General features: G+C 37.3%; 1 long non-coding RNA gene across 5 annotated transcripts in view; it reads right to left on the reverse strand.

Moving 5' to 3' along the window:
• The window catches only part of LOC131524548 (uncharacterized), a 129,216-nt gene that overhangs the window by 21,601 nt on the left and 83,893 nt on the right, over positions 1–23,722 (reverse strand). For 2 of the 5 annotated variants that reach the window (XR_009266998.1, XR_009266997.1), the window contains one exon: positions 19,577–20,511. The exons of 1 other annotated variant lie outside the window; for it this stretch is intronic. This is a non-coding gene — a long non-coding RNA (uncharacterized LOC131524548). Of the gene's footprint in view, positions 1–9,202; positions 9,673–19,576; positions 20,512–23,722 lie in introns of those variants that run through there. 2 more of the 5 variants (XR_009267002.1, XR_009267001.1) reach the window with 2 other exon arrangements.

Below are 23,722 nucleotides of genomic sequence, written 5' to 3' on the forward strand. Positions count from 1 at the left end.
GTGTGGTTAAGAGCCGAAGAAAAGGGAAGGCCTTTTACACACAAACGCCTCAGTGGAGCTCCTGAACGGGGGTACCGCCACGGAGCAGAAAATGGAGACTAACCATTAGGATTTCAGGCTTCAGAAAAAGGCTAAATAAGAAGTGTAAATGGCTCCCACCCCCCACCTCAAGCCCAAGACAAACTCTCACCGGCAATGACGAGGAATGGGTCTAAGTCCAAAATAAACTGGGCCTTTTTTTCCAGCAGTCACAGTCAAATGATCACAGACATACCTCTACTCAGGGCTTTATGGTGTGGGAATAGTGCGCCAACAGAGCCAGCCAGCCTTACCGTGCCTAAGATGTGCAGGATTGTTAGAAAAATGAAAAGAAAAATGTTACTGCAATCATAATCGTATTGTTTTATCAATTTTACTGTTTTATTTACTGATTTATTGCATATATATTGATTGCAGTAACATTTTTCTATATATATAGACACACACACACATACACTCAAATACAATTTATATATACACAATATATTACAAATTTATACAAATAAATACAAAAAAGTCACACTTTATTTTGAGGTCCAAATCTCGCTATATAAACCGTAAATTACGACTTTGCCTCAATAAACTCCTAATTTTCTGTTCATAATAGTTAGTAAGGTAGTTAATTTTAAGTACTGAGTAGGATTAGGGGTGTAGAATATGGTCATGCAGAATATGAGCTTTATAAGTACTAATAAACTGCCGATATGTTATTAATAGGCATGCTAATAAGCAACTAGTTACTAGTGAGAATTGGTAACACTTTAATATAGGGACCAGTTCTCACTATTAATTAGTTGTGTAATATATATAATTCTGAAAGAAGTTTAATAATAATTAAACTAATTAATTTAATAATTAAAATGGTACTCTTTTAGTGTCACAAGAAAAAACAACTGTGCAAAATCAATTAAAGATTATAGTGAAGCTATAGTGAAGCAACACTCTTTAAAATGTAAAAAAATTAAAACATAATATTGCACAATTCTCTGTGCTTTTCCTTCTATAAAATGCTGATTAAACAAATTTAGTGTTTTTCTACATTCCTTTTGATAATTTATATTAAATTGATTAATAGAAAGTGTATTTTAAATGTGTAAAACAAACTCCAAAAACACAACCCCAGGCTTTAAGCCTGGAATGAAACTAAAGAACAAATGTTTTCTGACAATAAATTATTCATCCTACACTTTCCTTCGAACAATCTGTTTATCAGCAAAACAGTTTGTCATTAGCAAACATCAGAGATCATACTTTCTGGTTTGATTTCTCTGGTCAAAAGTTTAACTGTGTCTTTGAAAAATAAAAGAAACCATTTATTGCGCACTTCTAAATCTGTCAACTTTCAACATAACTTTGTTTGTAATAGAATTTGCCATTTACCCTCTGATGAAAGACCTCTTTTATTTGTTTAACATTTTGGATACATTACATCTGAGCCTAAAATAAAAGGAAACTCCAAAAGATTTGATGAATTTCAGGCCCTGAGTTTGATATCTTGCTCAAACATTATCCATCTGCGGTCGTTAAAAACGTGTAGTCATTTTGCAATGCTTCACAATCCCTTCAGAATGTTTTGTATTCTAGAATCATTTAGTCTACAATTAAGTCTGCATTCACTTAAACACGTATTTGTAAAGATCTGACCTGCTGAATGAGACCATTAGAGAAAGAGCTCATAATAAAATATTTTTCATCTATTTATATTTGTAATCCATTTTACCCTCTTACCAGAAAAAAAGACAGTCCAAGAAAAAAAAAAAAAAAAAGTCCTCCCACTCAAACTGAATTTATAAAAAGGGGGAAAGCAAAGTTCAGGGCATTAAATTGATTTATATTTTGGAAACCGTCAGGTCAATTACAAGGCTGTCCTTAAAATATGTGTTAATAATCACAGTGTGTAATATATGCAGAGAGATGGCAGACAGCATTCCAGTCTAAAACCTCTTAATACTCCTACAGTATTTCATGTCATCTATCAGAGAGACTTAGAAAGGATGTTGAATAGCAGATCCTTAGAGGCCATAGTCTACATAGAGACAGCAGAGCATGAAGCCTTAACAAGCAATCAGTCAAATGTGACACTAGCGAGAGCTTTTCCTGGCAGGAGAGGAGAAAAGAGTGGGAAGACGGAGGGGGTGAACGGCCGCAGCGTTGCCTTTTAGTTTGGGAAAGTGAGGACAGGAAGTGAGGGGTGAGGAAGAGAGATCATGAAAGCCAAGGTTCAGTGATCACCAGCAAAAAAGGTCACGATGCCTGTAACTACTAACAACAACAACAAGGCTATCTTAATTTTTGTCTCTTGAAAACGGCGTTATCTTGTACCTGTAGTCAACATAAAGTAAATACATTTAAAGTTAAATAACTAAATACAACTAAATAACTTCACAACTAAATAAAAATAAGTAAAGACTGTGACCATGTCTACAAAAGTAAGTCCTTATTTGTATGTTTTTCTAATCATTTGTAAGTCACTTTGAACAAAATAAAATAAAATAAAATAATTTGTAAGTCCTTATTTGGGATTTTTTTAAGTCACTTTGGATGAAGGAGCGTGCTAAAATAAAATAAAACAAAACAAAATAAAATAAAATAACAAATGCTGTTGCCGTATGTATATTATGATTAGAAATGCTGTATGGAACACCCTTAAATAAATACATACTAAATATATTTAGACTTCACAAGAGTTTGGTTTTCTTTCTTTTGTAGTCACTGTATATCAGAGAAGTATGACACCCTTTCTATTAAACCAAGGGCACCAGAGAGATTCCTCATGCTCACTACGGCCCCATAAATGTCCAGGATCAAAATGGAAGCAATGCCATATGTCAGTTATATGGCGCTATAACAGGTTTTAAGAAGTGAAGTAATAGAGCCATTCACCTGATCCTGACAAATGGCAAAGGCAAAAAATCTCACATTTTATTTAGTAATGAAGCCTCTATTATTTTGTTGCGTGCGTTTCCCCCACCTAATTTATATACCTGGCCACGGAATTCAAAAAACGATCGGGAACAGAAAGGTGTGATGTGTTGTAAGTGAGGGAGGGAGAGAGACAGACGGAGAAAGACAGCGTGAGACGCAGACGGAGACACGCAGTCTTGCCACGTTTCCTTGTTTTTCGTGTTTCCCATGAGATGAGACAAGACAGGAAGCCAGTGAAGAAGTGCCAGGAAATATAGTGGTGCTAAGTCAGCCTCTGATTAAAATTCACACCGCTAATGGGCTACAGGACAAAGGATGCACGCGCCGTGGATCAATTCTTGTGCAATTTCTGTTTGCGTTCGAAACATTGCTGACGGCCCCGGCGTTCTAAGAACCCACTGGAAAGTCAGCGGCCTAATACATGCGTTTGCAACATGTAGCTCTGTCACGTCCCTGAGAACATTCCTCTCACAGACTCATTTGCTAACAGAAGCCCCGCTGCTGTCATCAGGCAGACCCGAGTAGATGAGCGAGCGAAGCGCAGTGCTGTTGAAACAGGTAATCATGCTGGAGATGATGGTTGGAGAGCATAGTTCAGCAGGGCGTCTCTGAGGCAGACTGAGCGACAGGGTGAAAGCGCTGAGTAATCCTGCTGCATTAAAAGCAGACAGGCACCAATATCACACCACAATAGAACATGTACAAAAGAGAGAAAATTCTAAACCGGCCACTTATGTCATCTCTCTGCAGCTGCCACTCACTGCTACACCAAGCGGCCAATCAAACGACAGCTGGCAAGATTGACAGCGAGTAATAGGGACTTTATCCCAATGATGATATTAACAAAGACTACTGTTGTTGCGGTCTGCTCCTGATTTATTTTCTTTTGGAAGGAGACGGTGATACTTCTTGATCATTACTATTTTTATTTATTTTTTTTTATTTAAAATGAGGTCTTCTTATTATTGGGTAAATAAAATCATAAAATAATACATAGTACAGGAATTATGCAGTGACCAAAAATGTTGAGCAAATCGACTTTGTCTTGTATTTTAATCTTCGTTCCACACTGTGTGCACTCTCAACCAACTTCATGAGATGCATAATGTTTTTTTTATGTTATTTCTTTATACAAATGTTAAAAGAGTTTTCATGCATGATGGACACTTGTTGACTTCTTTTCCTTCACTATCTGGTCCAAACTGCACAACTTAAAAATATAAATAAATGAATAAATAAATAAATAAAAATGTATTTTTAAATGTGCAATGCATTTATTATTATTATTGTTGTTGTTGCTGTTGTTGTTAAAATAACCCTATATGAAAATGAAATACAATTGCTATTAAAAAAAAACAAAACATAATAACATAAAACAACACAATAATAACATTTTATATATAATCTATACTTATTTTTATTTTAATATTAATTTTAATTGTATTAAATTCTTAAAAATCATACAAATGTTGTTCATGTATATACATACATACATACATACATACATACATACACACACACACATGTATATATGTATATATATACATATATATATATATATATATATATATTACAAAAATACAAAAGATTACAAAAAACTACCAAATAATGATAAATTAATTTTAAAAAAAATACTGAAAGTACTGGAAAAATGCTATATGTGGTTGTGCAAGTGTCAAGTGAAAAGGCTCCACAAAGGGAACAATGAGGGAGACACCAGGAAATCTCAGAGCAGACGGTGTGTGTTCAACATCTAACATCTATTTTCTTTGCTCTCAAACTGTAGCGTACCTCTGAGAACTCTTGATACATGTCACTAAGGAGCAGTTTGATGCACATCCAGCATAGCAGTATTTATTATTCAAACTATACACAAAATCTGTGCTTCATGGCTTGCAGCCGCTTTCACAGCAGGAAACAATGAGTTGGTGTGCTGTGAAGGTGGACACTGGAACTGCAGTATAACTGCTCCCCCTGGTGTGCACTAATAGTAGCAGTCGGACAGGGGCACAGTTCACAGAGGGGAGTCTGTGAACCCAGCTGGCTCTAAGATGGCTGGGTGAAAGCTGGGAGACACTAATTCTGCTCAATGAATCCAATTAGAGTGTCTCACCCATTTGGAGGAATATGTGTCTGCTCTTCCATTATCCCACGGTTTCACACTGGACGTGCCAAAACGATTTGTTATTGTTCATGCGCTGTTATTTTTGTGATATTTTTTTTAAATGACAATGGTGCAAATTATTTGTTGCTTTGACAGGAATATAATCTCTTTTAAAAAAATAAAAAAATACATTTGCATGTGCATCATATTTATTTAAAAATGATTATTTTTACAAGCATTAACAATTGCTACTTTTCAGAAACGTGAATATATTCAAGGACTTTTAATTATAGTTTATTATTCTAATTTAAAATCAAATAAATGAATAATGCATTTTTTTTTCTCCGCTTATCGAATCCTACATGAAACCTATCAGTTACTTCCACTGCATACATGAACAGCAAAGGCGGTGAATCACATAAGACTGCCATTATGAGTCATTAGCGAGCCTTATGCTTTAAACCCCATTCAGGGACTGCAGGGAGGAGACTTAAATATGTCGAGCTGCTCGGTCCCCAAAGGGTTAAATGCACATGTGCGCTCTCCCTCTCTCTGTCTCTTTCAAACGCACATACTCACACACGCATGTACACACACCCTGCCATCCTGAAAGCACACCAGGCTGGCTGTGCATACAGATGCACTCATCATAATTCATTTAAGCCCATAATTCTCAGCAGGCTAATGCCCCACAAAAGACCCTCAACATCCTTAAAGAGTTAAATCATCACTTTAGGGAAGGAACAGAGGAATGGAGAGGGAGAGAGGTTGTGTGTGTGTGTGTGTGTGTGTGCGCGTTTGTAATTTTTCAAGGATGACTGGAAGTGCTTGGACCAGTCCCTTCAGTCAAGTATGTTGCCATGCAAGGGATTAAAGTGTGTGAAGCTCCAGGTCTTGACCTGCAAGCCTGGAAGCCAGGCTGTAACCTGACCCCATACCAGGTGTATGCCTTCGGGTCAAGAGGTTGGGAAAGCACGCAACTAAAGACAGCTCCTCCATAAAACCCCATACTGCTCCAATTAAATGTATTCCAACCATTTCAAAACACCAGGCGTGAGCTCTGTAAACTTAAGCTCTAGCGTAACTGCGCATTAAATGCTTGTATTGCACAAGTGCGCCGAAAAACCCCAAAGGTCACGGATATATGACCGTAAAGGCAAACGGAAAATAAATTAAATGCCAACGTTACACGTTCTCCGAGAAAAGAAGCAATACTTTGCTTTTACTTTCAAAATAATTTACTGCTCCTTTAAAAAGCTCTGTCATCTGCGGCCAGAGACCCATAACTGTCGCGAGAGTCGATCATTTACCCAGAGATCTCTTAAGTGTTAGGTGCTAATGGGAGGGAGCCGCGCAAAACAGAATGCGATGACTTACAGTACATCTCACACTACATCTTATTTAGAAGTGGAGGTTCAGGGGGGAGGGAGGCCAGTATCATATCATAACACATTAAACCAACTGCAGCAATTTAATTAAGCGTCCTGCTCTACATAGCAGTAGTGTATGGTGACTGGAGATCTCAAAACACTGAAATACTGCAGGTCACAAATATAAGGCAGCTATTGCATGCTTAAGACAGCAAGAACAACCACCATTAGCTATAAAAAAAAAAAAAAAAAAATTGCTTGCATATATACGTATTGGACATGTCTTATAGATATAAATAAATGAATGAATAAATAAATATATTTGGATAATATTGGATGTGTGTATGATTATTTATTTATTTTATTATCTATTTATTTATTTCCCATTTAAATCATGTTTTTTTTTTTTTTTTTTTTAATTGCTCAATTAATTATTTTCACTCAAAGACTTATGCTGATAATAATGATTTATATATATATATATATATATATATATATATATAATGAATAAATAAAATAAATATTACATTATAAAAATGCTAAATATCCTCTATAGATAAGTGGTTCTCAACAAGGGGGCCGGGGCCCACTAGAGGACAAACCCTTAAAGGGCCACAGGTCTTAAAATATATTAATTATTTACATTTTGTTACCTAACCTACACATAATTACATTAAATTAACGACATAAATGTAATTAACTAAATAAATACATATAGATAAAATACAAAAAACAAATGAAAATAAAATAAAATGAAATGAAACTAAAAAATAAACATGTACAACATTATTACAACAGAAGTGCCGAAGGTACAGTACCAGCTAAGACAGGAGGGTCTTTGTCTTGGTCAAAGGGGCACCTTGGAGTCAAAAAGGTTGAGAACCACTAGACTCACTGACAAACTGAAACTGTGTTTTTGTGCATCAGATCTTACCTTGGAAGAGCACAAGACTGACAGTTCAGAGCAAATTCCACACCAGTCCAGAGAATCAGTCCAGTAATAAGAAAAGGAAATCAATCAATCAATCACCATTGTAGGTAAATAATAGCCCTCTGTGAACTACAAAAAAAAAAAATTTTTTGCACCTTTCTGCAAACTGAAACATTATTAATAGCAATCAATTTCAGTATTATAAATGCAGCAGATCAATACAAAATCAGTATGAACATTTTGCTCTGTTTTGAGGTGGCAGAGCCCTCAAAGGTGCTAACATGACTTCAACCGCAAGGACTAAGCTACAGTCACATTTTGCTCTTCGCTCCTTAATACCGACACCTTTTGCAGATGCCTTATGACAGCATACAGAGAGCGCCAGTGTCATAACGTAACATACCGCAAGCTAATCTGCCCGGCCCTCTCCAGCTACGGAGGGTTAATTGCAGAGGCTTGCCCCCCGTTCACTGTGTTTGGATAGGTGCTTCTCGTTGCAAACAGACAACCCTTTGTGTCGCTTCACTTTAATCTGTGACTTCATTAGGGAAGGAAATGGGAGTAAATACAAAAAGCCATTGTCTTTCTTTAGGGAGGGAGACCACAATGCTAGCTTGAGATGTTTGTAACTATCTTGTCTGTAATATTCATTACACACCTGGGTCTCGGCCTATTGGTCTCAATTATGCCACTGAGAGCGAGGGAAGAGGAATGTGTGCCTGTATGCCAGTAAAGTACACAATGTCCCAACTTGAGTTGTGCTCTCTAATTTCTCAAGGAATTTCTACTAATATTCCTTTCTGTTTTCAGAGATGTACGTGTCAAAGCTCAGCGTAGTCTCAACAATAACCTCACACATGCAGGCTGGGAAGGCTAGTTTTAGAAAGAACCGGATGTGGATTATAAACAAATATGATACTTTTGTTTCTTGCATCGGAAAAGCTGTGGCAACACAGTCATAATAGTTATGCTAACTCAATGTGTTATTGCCAAACTGCTTCTATGAAACAAAATAGTTCTTGGTAATCAAAAATCATGGCATATTTCAAATACTTATTGAATGAAAAAGCAAACAGTGAAGTGCACATAGGGACCATTTTGGCCAAACAATTATTATTAACACACCGAAAATGACTTTTGGCAGCTTTCAAAAGCGCCTGAAAGTATGACCAATGATGTTTATTAAGATAATCCATCAGAAATAGCAACAAAATTAGCATTTAATTACCGAATTCAGCCATGTATATTGATTAAAAAGGTTAAACGAGACATCAGGGTGTTGTAAAAGTACAATTGTTGCTATTCAAAACATCATCTCCTTAATTATGCATAATTCACAGTTATTACTAAAGTTTAAGTGCATTTAAGTGCGAGTTTGAAATAACATAATTATAAATATACTGCGAGAATAAACATAAATTGCTGGCATCCATACATGAATTTATATATAAATTTTAGTACTGTCAAACAATTCATCGCGATTAATCACATCTAAAATAAATGTTTTTATTTACATAATATATGTGTGTGTACTGTGTATATTTATTATGTGTATATATATATATATATATATATATATATATATATATATACACACACACACACACACACACACACACAGTATATATTTTGAAAATATTTACATGTATTTAAATGTATATCTTTATATTCACATAATTTATATTATATATAAATATATTTAATATACAAACATAACCTATTTTTCTTAAATGTATACATGAATTTGTGTGTATTTATACATAATAAATATACACAGTACACATGCATATATTATGTAAACAAAAACTTTTATTTTTGATGTGATTAATTGCGATTAATCGTTTGACAGCACTAATAAATGTATATATATGACGTGCACTTGGGGGCAATTTTGGCCAAACACTTAATTTACATAAACATTTTGGCAGAATGCAAAAGCGTCTGAAAGCACTATGGCGATGTGATGTTTACTAAGATAATCCATTAGAAATAGCTGCAAAATGATAATTAAACAGCCTAATGCTGCCATGTATATTGATAAAAAAGGTTAAAAGAGACATCAGGCTGTTGTAGCCATACAATTGTTGCTATTCAAATTCATCATCTCCTTCTTGCTCCATCAATGTCCCTCTCAGTCCCCTCCTATTTCCTCTCGTTCGCTCTCCCCTCGCATTCTCTCCTTCTTAGTGAAATGAATTCCGTAGCGCGCTTGCCAAATGACCCGTGACCATGGGCGGACAAGGTTACCACTGCTGACTTTTACTGCCTCTCTGGTCTCCTCTCTGCACAAGCCCTCTGCCTGCCTGAAATACAAAGGCGGATACCAATAATAATGAAAAACAGCAAGATGGGGAAAGATGGAGGAAAAAAAAAAATGAAACGCACAGGACAAACCTGCTGCTCTGCTACCCCCAAGGCCAGACCTGACAAAAACATCAGTATGATGACAGCAAAATATGTGAGGAGAATTATAAAAAAAAAAAAAAAGAAGAGGGAATTGTGGGAGGAGTTAAAATGTGACAATACAACATAAAGAAGCAAGGCCATAAATACTGATTTTAGAACAGATCAAAACAAGGTTTTCATTTTTACAATTGGTACCTTCATATCTTGTATAATTGGTTAAATCCTTGGGAATAAAAAGTTGTAGAATGAAAGATAGTCTATATTTTAGTAGTATAGTGACCTTGGTTCTAAACAGCACGCTCGTGTTGGATTTATGCTTTATTCTGTGCTCACGCTTGTTCGTTGTTCTCCGGCAAATAACTCAAAGTACAGCCGTCGATCAGAAAGATGATTTTTTTATCTTTAATAGGACGTTATATAGTCCTAACCCAGGCCATGGCTTCCATACATCAAATAGCTAATGAGAAGAGTGGCTCACAGATGTCTTCTATCTGAAAGCTGTATAATAAGGTTAGCAGCTCAGTAACAGAGGTGGCATTATCACCCTGATCCCTAATGGTAAGATATGTCTTTAACAGATGGAACATAACCATCTGAAAAGATGTGTTTCAGTCCAAAACTCTGGAACACAAGGTGCAGGCTTTTACAAGAATAATATGTCTTCAAAAAGGTTGTGTGCATGTGGATAGCTGTGAGAAATATCTAAAAGTATAGAGTTTATACTGTCAAAAAAAGAAAGAAAATCTATCTATCTGTCTGTTTGTCTATCTATCCTTAATTCATATATATATACGCACACACATACAGGTACATGTCATATTTATTAAATATTAAATATTTATATATACAGTACATAAAAATGTACATACACACATATATTATGTAAACACAAACTTTTATTTTGGATGTGATTAATCATGCTTAATTGATTTTACTTTAATGATTTTATAAAACATATATGCCATATGTCATATTTTGGCTTAAATTAAAAGGATAGTTTGCCCAAAAACAAAAATTTGTGTCATCATTTACTCACTCTGATGTCATTCCAAATCTATATTACTTTTGTGGAACATAAAATAATATATTTTGAGAACTGCTTCAGTGTTTTTTGGGCCATAAAAAGGAAGATAATGATACAGTATATATTTTTACATTATTGATAAAGCAATTATAAGTTTAAACAACTAAGTTTTACACATACTTTATATTTTATTCTTAGCTTTTTAATACTTATATATATATAGTGTAAACACACACACACACACACACACACACACACACACACACACACACTCTCTCACACACACACACACACTGTTTCCATGTTTTATGGGGACTGCCCATAGACATAATGATTTTTATGCTGTACAAACTTTATTTTCTATCCCCTAACCCCAAGTATACCTTTTTCAAAAAACATCACTTATTATGATTTATAAGCTCTTTTCCTCATGGGGACCAAAAATAAAAAATCCCTACAAGGTAAAAATTACTGGTATTACTATCCTTGTGGGGACATTTAGTCCCCATAATATAAGGAATACCGGACACACACACACACTTCTGCGTTGAACAATTGGCACACCAAACAATGAAAATTCTGTCAAGGTAAGTAACTAAAGAAATAATGAAGAACTTGTAGATCAGAGCAGGTCTGGTAGGCCACTCTGAATTTAACACTGGTGAAAGTGAATTGTTCAGCAGATAGAGTGCACTGCCACAATCCTCTACCTTTGAAGAAAGAAAGAAAGAAAGAAAGAAAGAAAAAAACTGTGAAAAGTGCAAGAGTTTGTATGTGTGTGTGTGAAACAGGCACTGCAGTCTGCTCTCTTAGCCTGGCGCTTTATGTAAACACGGAGGAGTGGAGTACTGGAGCTGAGCCTCTTTCATGTCTGTGCCTGCGGCGCTGTTCTCTCTGCCGAGTGCTTACATTAAAACAGTGATAAGACTTTAGAGGCCCTCATCAGGCCGTAAGAGGTGTGTGCGGATAATACGCTCCACAGTAAGGTAATTATTATACCTGCGTCCAGCCTTTGGTTAGCATGCCTCAGGCTATCCACTTTGACCATGCCAGAAAAGGAAACGTGAACTCCAAGTACTCCTGAACCGCTTTCTCTCCTTTTTTCTCACAAGTGTCACCAGAACACTTGACCAGTATAGACATCCGTGAGTGACGGCGCTGGAAGAGGACATGACTGTTAAATGTTTGTTCGTGCCGTTCCTGCCCGGCTGAGTTCTAAAGCGATCGGCTTGTTTCTCCTCGTATTATGCTCTATCTCTCTCAACTCGATTTCGCAGCACTGATCTGATGGCTGAGTAGCCAACAATCACAGCTGTCAGATATCTCTGTCAAATCAGCTTTCGCCGCGGACTCAAACAGCAGTCCTCTGTGGTTTGGCTGGAAACTAACCCACAGCCTTAAAATTGAATGTACAGTGCATTACTAAAAATATGGGGACGGCACATTTGCTCGCTGTCCCAACTGTTTTTGTTAGGTTTCACTCAAGAAGATGGAAGTCCATTTAGAAGTAATGGGTTGTGACAGTATGGACAGAGTATGACATTGTATGCCTGACGCCAGCTTCAATCATTCCATGCATGCAAGTTCCACAAAAATCACTTTTGTAGTCTCCGATGGATAATCACGTTTCAGACTGGAGAAGGGTGCCTATACCCATGAGATCATCATCAAGTTACTTCAAGATTGTCTGCTTTGACAAAGGCATTTGTGAAGTCATTTCAGATTAGTTATAGTGCCTGATGGAGGACATGGTCTTTCGTATTTGCTAGCCAAAAGAGCCGGTCCAATTCCAATATTTATTTTCAAGCTTCTTCTGAAACTTAACTTTTATACTTCCTGTTGGATCCAGTGTGTAGCATCCTTATATGCTGATTTAAAGGTGGTGTTTAACTTTCTTTTTTTTTTTTTTAAGTTTTCAAATACTTTCTCCTGTCCCATCTTAAAATGCAGATACAAATCGAAAGTCATTTGTAGGTTGATTCCTCCAAAAAGCGTGAACACTATGGTGCAAACAAAACATTGATCTGCTCGTCTGGGCATCCCAAACAAGCTCAATAAACACCCAAGTTGCTGCTTATTAATAGTAATGTAGTTGTTAAGTTTAGGTATTGGGTAGGATTAAGGGATCTAAAATATGGTCATGCAAAATAAGGCATTAATATGTGCTTTATAAGTACTAATAAACAGCCAATATTCTAGTGATTTGCTAATGAGCAACTACTGTCCTTAATCTAAAGTTTTACCGTGACCATATACATGCATACACTACTGGTTTGTAAGACTACTGTAACTGTTTTTAGGGCTAGTTTTACCAACAGCTTGCACCAGCGCAAACCGTCTTTTGGCGTTAAAATAGTACTGTACTAGTACTAAAATAGTATTTACTAAAGACGCACAGTGACGAATTAGCGCTGAAAAGGCATGGACACAGTTATTTTTGCACCTGACCTTATTGCATATACAGTTGTAGGAGTTTCCCTTTCAGACGCAAAATTTATGGGATTTGTAATTGCGCTCGTCCAATTACAGGTATTTGCACCATTATTTAACACCCCAAAAAAACATGTCTTAAACTATTTTGCGCTCAAAATGGCTGCAATTATTGATGCTAGGAGGAGGCACTGCAGAGAACAGAGAGCGTTTGATAGAAGGGAGAGGATTTTTTCCACACATTTTAATTTATTTGGAATGCCAGAAGAACACATTTTCCGAAAATATAGTATGCCAGACCATGCATTCGTTTGCTTCAGGAAACAAACGAAATAAAATACGCAAATAAAGACGACTAGGAGCCCTCAACTAGGAGTCACGCAATACTAGGTCTATCAAAACTTCTTGCAACCCATTATTTTTTGGCCTCTGCTTCTTTTCAATGGGTCCCACTTCATATTAGGTGGCCTAATGTACTATGTACTTACATTCAAATTAATAATTTGATACAATGTACTTATTGTGTACATACATGCTTTTACATTACACAGTAGTTAAGGCAACCTATCTTGGCCAGGACACTCCTGGAAAAGAGATTTTTAATCTCAGTGAGGTTCTCTCCTGGTTAAATAAAGGCAACAAACAAACAAACAAACATTGTACTTATATTTTTAAAAATACCTATATGTAGTTACATCTGTAATTAATTTCTGTAATTACATTTATAATTACACTGTTGCCCCATCCCTTACACCTTAACCCACCCTTAAACCTACCCATACCACCCTAACCTGCCCCTAACCTTACCCATATCCCACCTCAATAGCAGCAAAAGTGTTTTGCAATACAACATGACCACAATAATGACATTGTACTTATTTTTTGATGTAAGTACATAGTAGTTAAGGCCACCTAACATAAAGTGTGACCCTTTACTCTTTATTTGCGACTATGCTAATTTGCACTGTTCTCGGTATATTGCCTTGGTCGATATGTAAATAAGATGTTGCATCTGTGTTCTTTAATTTGCGTGGTTATTAGTAAATCACCTGCAATTTCCACAAAATTTCCACAACCATAGGCGCTGTTTAGCGCTATCACGCTAATTTGCCCTGCTTAGTAAAACTTTTACTATCCCCCCCCCCCTGGAATTCAACTGAATTTCATTCAAAACAATTCATAAAGAAGCAATTTATTGAGTCTAGTCTGAAACTCGACTGGCCTGCACAAAACACAAACCTGAACACCTTTTAGGATAAATTGGAACACCAACTTCAAAACAATTCATAAAGAAGCAATTTATTGAGTCTAGTCTGAAACTCGACTGGCCTGCACAAAACGCAAACCTGAACACCTTTTAGGATAAATTGGAACACCAACTTCAAAATGACTGATGCTTTTGTGTCTGAATGGAAGCAAATTTCCAAATCCATGTTCCAACATTTAGCAAAAAGTCTTCCTAGAAGAGTAGAAACTGTTAGAGCAGGAGGGATTTATGATTATTATTTTGGTTCCAAGAAGAACCCTTACATCCATTGAACCTTTCAATTGATCAAAATGTTCTTTACACCATGTCGTAACTACACGTGGTGCGATGCCGCGGCAGGTGATAAAATGTGTCTTTTTCCATGTTAATCAGAGCTTTTGTCCTAACCGGCCGCGACGACGACATGCAAATTTTCTATTTTAGAAACGATTTCTATTTCTGTGATGTCACGGCTAGAACAACAATATACAAACTATGACAACGATAATCTCAGGTACTTATTATTATTATTTAATGTTAGAAGTGTCTAATGTGAGTTTGAATATCATATTGCGTGACATTTATAGCCATACTGAAAGCAACAATAGACAGTTTACCTCAGATCTTGAAAAAAATAAAAATAAATCAAACATGTACGGTAAAACTGCAAACTCAATGTGAACCAACAAGTGTTTTCCATGACAAAGATGGTTTCAGTCACTCAGTATGTACTTTTAATAATGTTCAAAAGGACTAATAATTATGGATTAGATTATAAACTTATCCATTTCATTGGGAGTGCATATTTGAGTGATTCTGTCGAGTCACGTTGTCATGTTGCTTTTTAGTAGTTGTAGAATGGGTTATGATGCTGACTAGCTACATAGAATTTCTTATCCACCAATAATTAGCAAACAACCAATGACTTTTAGTATCCATCTAGATAATCATCAGTGCAGCTCTTTTTTTTTAGTTTACGCCAAGGAATCGGCTGCATATCACATTTCACCAAACACAAGATCTCTTTTAATTTCCACTTGATAGAAATGTCCAGCAGTCTATGCTACGACTGAGACCGTTTCCTGAGCTGCTAGTTCTGGTTATTTTTTTTTTGTCAACATTAGATCAGAGTGTAATCTAGCAGCCATGAGCACCACGAGACCATGAGCATAATACAAAGATATCACTCCAGAGCCCCATCGGTCCTCCTCTTGTGTCAGCACTTGAGATCTCAATCTGCAACTTAAAGGGTCCTTCTCTTGCTTTCTTTGTGTCTAGCCAGAGAGGTTACATCAAGAGGGAGAAGGAGGGAGAGGGGGGAAAAGGATTGTTGTATTTGAGAGGGAGATGGAGAGAGAGAACAAGGCAGATAGGTAGAGAAAGGAGAGAAAGATGGGGGGTTGGTGTATGTGTGTGCATGCACATATGTGTGTCACTGTGTGTGTGTTCTTCTACAGACCCCCTGGGGAGAAGATCTTGTCATAGAGATCACAACAGACTGTCATGCACACAGCCAGAAGCTGGAGAACAACCCTAGCGAGAAGAACTCGAGAAGAACTCGAGACGAACGTAGGCCGGTTCTGCTCTGCGGCAGCCATCATTTGGGTTACAGAATAAAGGAGGCACTGAACAGCAACAACAGAGGATTAAGCGTAAGCCCTTTACGGCTGGAACACGACCGCTCGGTCTGTCCGCCACAGCTGCCTACAGTCTGCGAGAGGCAGAAAAGCCACTGCACCACATTATCATCAGACTAAAACCCGTCGCTGATTCGTATGCCGACATACGATCATGGAAAGCTTTAGTACGTGAGAGTAATCTGCCGTAGGACACATTTTGACGCAGGATATCTGATGTCCTTGTCTCTCCTTATGTTTGATGTGAGCGGGGAGGGGTTGTTTTCTATCAGTACGAGCTAAACAGGATGCCAGGATGTTGACAGGAAAAAATAATGATGGTCACTCCTTTGATCTCCCACATATGTTCAAACTCTCTCGCAGTCTGGCTCTCATATCCCCCCACGCAGACAAAGGGAGAGAGTCGGCCGTCGACGTATAGGTCGCTTTCTTCTTTCGCTAGATGACGGAAACTACCAGACGCCGTGAGAAAACGTTCCCTGAAGGCAAAGCCAGAGGGGTCCTCGAAGGAGCGAAGCCACCTAGTCTATTAGTCTTTTCAACGGTTCGTTCCCCCTTTTACTTTGTACCTGTCTGCTTATCTAGGGATGACAGCAAATTGCCATGGGTTTACATCACTCAATATGCAGAGCTGTCAACAAGGTTTCCATCACTGCTACTTAGCATATCGTCTAACAAAAGACCCTCCACACAGTGGGGATAGGTTTGTCACTTTTACTGCCCAACCATGTTATTATCATCTAATTTACAAAGACAAGATGATAATTACATGCAATTAGAATTATAAACCTGCCATAGTGTGTGCGGTAAGCCTCAGGTAATACCATAAAGAGGACTCTCATTGGCTCATACTGTGCCCCAAGTTTCTGCTAAAGCTTCAAATTACCATATTACATAACACTTTACAACTTTACTATATTATTACCTACAGGTAAAATAAGGGGCTTTACCATAGCTGTAGGTTGAGAGTAGCAGTTAGTTTTAAACATACAGTAAATAGTGAGAAAAAGTTACATAGATGAAAGAATTTCAAATTGAAATGTAAGAATAAAAGGAATTATCAATTAATACTCAATTTGTATTTGACAAAAAACTAAACACAATTTGTTAATTTATGTTTTGTAAAGTAAATTGAAATTCTTTGGAACTTTAGGGTGAAATAAAAAAAAATCATTTCATATTATTCATATTTAAAACAAACAAACAAAAACTATTTACTTATGTGGTTTATTTAACTTTAAATTCTTGCACTTTTGTAACTTTAGGGTAAAAGAAAAAACTAAACAACACAAAACTAAAATAAAAAGGGAAAAAAAGAAAAACTAAATGCAAAGCAAAAAACAAAAACGAACAAAATGTAAAGCAAAAAAACTAAACAAAAAAAGCCTGAGGAAAGACATTTAGAAGAGCCGCAGCTGTCTCATAAAAATACACATGATCTGTTGTATTCAATGTGAATAGAAATATGGCCCACCCACCACTACAGCAAAGCATAACGGGGGAATGTAGCTCCCAAGCCTCGGGACTGAAGGTCAACTGTACCTATTCATTCACTAAAGCATCATATAAGGAATTCTTCACAAACCAGTTCCTGATTTCATGGCAAATTTCCACCCAGGAGTACATCTGTACGGGGGATGTCAAGGCAGCCAGCGGGAGTGGGTTTCTCTGGATTAGGCCTGCTCATCAGTTTATCATTCATCAGTCAGTGGGGGACAGCAGAGGGTGGAGTACCCAAATCCCTAATTCTCTGCAGCCGTACCTTCCTTTGTAGGACCCAGGATTAACGAGGGGCCCTGAAAGAACCTGATGAGTTTAAAGCTGGGGATGAGAGAAGGGTGAAAGGCAGCACAGATCAGGACAGAGATACCATTAGAGATCCCCATAAATCAAGCCATCCTTAAGGTAGAGGTACTGCGGTTTAAAGACCAGCTGTACTTTTTAACCTCCACCTTTATTTCCAGACCCATCCACTTCGGTTATGTACGACCGGAGGCGACGGAGTCATATCCCCCCTCCCTAACGCTTCCTGACAAACTCTGAGCGGTGTGGACATGGGGATTGTCTCCTAATGAGATCAAGCTTCTCTGAGAAAGGTGGTTCTTATAGCTTCGGACTTTATTGAAAAAGATCTCAAGCTCTTGTTGCTCTGGGCAAGATTTCTTGAAAGTGGAAGACAGGCAGAATGACAAAAACAACTACAGACACGTAAGAAACGTCAGTTGAATTTACTGACTTGGCGGCTCCAGTGTTCTCTAACCCCTCTGAAAAGGATAGCCTTGTGGCTGCCATGCCTCGGAGACCGCTAATGATTGTGCTAGCTAAAATTTACAAGTGGAACCAGATTTTTAAGAGAAACATTGATGAGGCACAACACCTTGCATGGCTCATGAATCAGTCTCTTAGCTTTTTTCATAGCCTGAAAGATTTACTGGCACATTAGAAAAACTAGGGGAGTGACAGAATTAAGGAAGCAGGAATGTAAACGGACTCAGTTGGGAAATGTCAGTAGATTTACTTTATAGCCTGCATCTAAAACGTAGGAATGATTTACTTCTCTTTTGCTATGCTAGTTGAGTTTCCTCAGCGGGTGGCCAGACGCAAACTCTTCCACAAGTTGCCCACAATAAAGACCTATCTAGCGCCTAAGTGATAGCCATGAGCTGAAGATAAGGGGAAAAGATAAGGGGAAATGACATTGATTTACTGGCCAAGTTTAATACTGTATTACTCCTGATCGACGGATATCAAAAGATTATGACGGGTAAGGGATGATTCAGCAAACAGCCTTTAATCAAATTCTTTCACTCTCAGAAATAAGCTCTTGAGGACATTAGTCTGATCCAGTAAAGAGTGAGAACCTGGGTGTCTTCCAGCAAACAGCTTTCTCTAAATTCGAGTGGCGGGACGTTGTTCTTTAAAGGGCACAGGGGAGCGGTCTCTTTAAAATGAAAGGCTAGCAGCAGTGGAAGGGATGTACAAAGTTTTTATCTCTAACAATAACAAGATGAAAATATATTTCCGCACTCAAACCACCGAACTATCTGGCAAAGTTTCCTGAAGTTTGGTTTCTGCAGTGGACCCAAGCATCCTGAAGTCATCAATTCTGCAGATGTAACCAATGCAGATGTTGTACTGCTAACCTCAAAGCCAAGATCTGGGTTTGATATGATCACAGGACACAGAGAAAGCAGCTTAAAAGTCTTAACGCATGTGCAGTAGACGTTTGTATTACATACAATGGTAACGATTTAAAAATAAGATGCAATACACTAACTTGAGTTAATGTGTTAGTTATAACAATGACATTTTTCTTAAACAGAATTTATTAACGTTAATTCACAACTTAAAATGATAATAATGTACAAAGTAAGCAAATTTTAATAATTAATATTACTAAGTACTAGTGTAATTACAATGTAACAACATTACCTTAAAATAAAGTGTAATAACGATCACAAATTAAATCTTATTCTAAAGAGGGTAACACTTTATTTTAAGGTCCACTTGTTACGCGTTACATATACTTACTATTATAATAACAGTAAATTATGCATAATTACATGCAACTAATCTTAAACCAATCCATCATCCTATGTATAATTACACTGTAACAATGACACCTTAAAATAAAGTGTAACCCTTTGTATTAGTGGCAAAATTTTATATTCCATTAACTGTGTACATTATGAACAATTTTGTAAAGATTTTGACTCAAACATTTAAAAGAAACAATTTTGTTATGCAATCAAATAAATTCAAATATATTCAGATTGGGCCAGAATATCTCTCTACAACCCCAACCCCACCAAAGAAAGCATTGTTTGAAAGTGAAGTTGTAGAGGAAACATTTGTTATGTCTCAGTCGTAATGACAATTTGTGGCCATCACTTTGCATTCCACAGCCAAAGCACAAATCACAAGTTTCCCTTCACAAATCAAATTCCCTGATAAGAAGCTGTCACGTCTACTTGTCTAATGATCAACTCCTTCCATATTCTGAAGGCTTGCGAAGTAGTCAATGAATTCTCAGTTTGAAATGAACTCTGTAAGGTCATGACACAGGATGAAGGGGAAATGGTGATGACAAACAAAGGTCCCAGCACTCCATCGCCTGGCCTGCTGCCGGGGAGGGCCACACTCCAATTCCTGAATCCTCTGGGAGATAACCGGGATTCTCCATGCCTTCCCAAACCTGGCAACTTCCCGTAGACACCTCTCTTCTCTTCTCCTTCCCTGATGTTATCAGGGGCCAGGACCCACTGTGGCCCTTTGTGGCTCACAGCCCCAGTTTCCGTCTGCACACGTGTGTGTCACATTATCTGTCAAGAGGCCAGACGCCATTTCCTGCATATTGGAAGAAGAGGGTAGGGGACAGGAAAGGGAAAGAACACACAGACTGACATCCAGGGAGGGACGAACAGAGAGATTGTGTTTAGTTAATGTTTCTCAGCCCAGGATTTCATATCAAAAATTGGCTCCAATGGATGGGTAATCTCTCGCTACAGTCTTCTGAACAATGCAAGCAGGTTTAATGGCCTGTTTGTAATCATACAGATTATACAGGTCAGAGTGCATGAAGAGATTGAAGTTGGCAAGAACACAGCTAACGCTTTAAAATACCACTACATTTTTGAATATTATTATGAAAGCCAGTTTTCATTTCAGAAAAAAAAAAAAAAAAAAAAGTAACTGTGAGATTAATATATAGTGAGAAATAAGCCACAACTATGAGAAACAAAATTGCAGACGTAACGGAGACATACAATAACGTTGTTAGATAGAAAGTTGCAATTGTGAGGAAAAAGTCCCAAACACAGCAAACATCATACTTGTCATAAATGTTGCAGTTGTGAGATACAGTATAAATCAAATATGCCTGTGCATATTTATTATGCATATATAAAAGCACACACATACAGTATATATTTTGAAAATATTTACATGTATATATATTTATATTAATATAATTTATATTATATATAAATATATTTAATATATAAACATAACATATTTTTCTTAAATATATACATGCATGTGTTTGTATTTATATATACATAATAAATATACACAGTACACACACATATACAGTGGGGCAAAAAAGTATTTAGTCAGCCACCAATTGTGCAAATTCTCCCACTTAAAAAGATGAGCGAGGCCTGTAATTTTCATCATAGGCATACCTCAACTATGAGAGACAAAATGAGAAAAAAAATCCAGAAAATCACATTGTAGGATTTTTAAAGAATTAATTGGTAAATTCCTCGGTAAAATAAGTATTTGGTCACCTACAAACAAGCAAGATTTCTGGCTCTCACAGACCTGTAACTTCTTCTTTAAGAGGCTCCTCTGTCCTCCACTCGTTACCTGTATTAATGGCATCTGTTTGAACTCGTTATCAGTATAAAAGACACCTGTCCACAACCTCAAACAGTCCAACTCCAAACTCCACCATGGCCAAGACCAAAGAGCTGTCAAAGGACACCAGAAACAAAATTGTAGACCTGTCGTGTTTGGAGGAGAAAGAATGCTGAGTTGCATCCAAAGAACACCATACCTACTGTGAAGCATGGGGGTGGAAACATCATGCTTTGGGGCTGTTTTTCTGCAAAGGGACCAGGACGACTGATCCGTGTAAACGAAAGAATGAATGGGGCCATGTATCGTGAGATTTTGAGTGAAAACCTCCTTCCATCAGCAAGGGCATTGAAGATGAAACGTGGCTGGGTCTTTCAGCATGACAATGATCCCAAACACACCGCCTGGCAACGAAGGAGTGGCTTCGTGAAGCATTTCAAGGTCCTGGAGTGGCCTAGCCAGTCTCCAGATCTCAACCCCATCGAAAATCTTTGGAGGGAGTTGAAAGTCCGTGTTGCCCAACGACAGCCCCAAAACATTACTGCTCTAGAGGAGATCTGCATGGAGGAATGGGCCAAAATACCAGCAACAGTGTGTGAAAACCTTGTGAAGACTTACAGAAAACGTTTGACCTCTGTCATTGCCAACAAAGGGTATATAACAAAGTATTGAGATGAAATTTTGTTATTGACCAAATACTTATTTTCCACCATAATTTGCAAATAAATTATTTAAAAATCCTACAATGTGATTTTCTGGATTTTTTCTCATTTTGTCTCTCATAGTTGAGGTATACCTATGATGAAAATTACAGGCCTCTCTCATCTTTTTAAGTGGGAGAACTTGCACAATTGGTGGCTGACTAAATACTTTTTTGCCCCACTGTATTATGTGAACAAAAACTTTTATTTTGGATGAGATTAATCACGATTAATCGTTTGACAGCACTAATATATATATATATATATATATATATATATATATATATATATATATATATATATATATATATATATATATATATAAATATGGGCAAAAATGCAATTGTAATATAAAGGGATATAATGTTGCAATTATGAGAATAAATATAATTGCGAGATATAAAATACATGTACACAAAAACAGCTATACTTAAATTTTTAAACCAATTCTTTTTTTTTTTGCCACCCTCATTTGTGTGCTATCATAATTTGTAGTCTGACACATACTCGTCATAACATCTTTGTCTATTTATTAATTTTCCATGAGTTGGCTAACACGAGTTCAAGGACCGCATGTCATCACATGTTAGTGTGGAAAAATAATACAAAAACTGTCAAGACTTTCCGAAAAAACATTTCCCTAAATAGAGCCACATGTGCCGTTAGGCCATGGAAAACAAACGCAAACATAGTGTTCACAGTTTTACAGAAATATTCAACACTCTGTCCATTAGGTGCAACTTAATGAGCCTTCTGAGCCACGACAGTTAGCTATACTTTGACCCCAATAAAAGAGCTATTTCACAGGAGGGAGAAAATGCATTTGCCCCCACCACTTGGCTACTATCTGAGTTACAGCTAGGCCATGATCCGACTCCATCCGCATCCTTGGCTGGACTCAGGGGTCTGATTTCAATGGCTGCCTAAGCAGAGTTTGACTTTGAAGGCTTTGATCCCGGGGCAATGCTATGGCATTTGACTTCTGGTAAAGAAAAAAAAAGCAGCATGTCAGACCTCCAGGGTCACTGGGATCACTTAGCGCTGCTGAAAATAACCAGTGGAGAGCCGCGATTTGGGGAATCTAAAAGAGGCCTGACATTAGCAGGTGCCCCGAGGTGGACTGGAGAGTGCTACAGAGCAGGTCACTGACCTTGGACCATGGAGAACTTTTTTTCCCAGAAAAACCTGGAGGCCTGACTTCATTTTGCAGCCAACGCTTCCACTGCTGTTTTGAAGCACCCTGTCGACCACTGCCAGCCCCTCCAAAAGTACAATTTTAAGTAAGAAATCTCTTATTTAAAGAAAAAAACGTCCATCAATTTCCAGCTAAAGCATTTTACGGTCATCGCGCTGTTAAATCTGGCAACTGGCAAGAGAGACACCAGAATGGAGGCAGACCATTGACATCAGAATGGAAGCACATCACCAACCAATCAGACGTGCGCATGCAATCACAACCAATCAAGCATCATTTAGATTCTTTCAAAAAAGCTGTGTCCAAAATCACTCCTTTATTACTTAATATATTACTATATTTACATTTAAATTGTG

Source organism: Onychostoma macrolepis, chromosome 18, assembly GCF_012432095.1.
Source record: "Onychostoma macrolepis isolate SWU-2019 chromosome 18, ASM1243209v1, whole genome shotgun sequence".
In the NCBI taxonomy this organism is placed as follows: domain Eukaryota; kingdom Metazoa; phylum Chordata; class Actinopteri; order Cypriniformes; family Cyprinidae; genus Onychostoma; species Onychostoma macrolepis.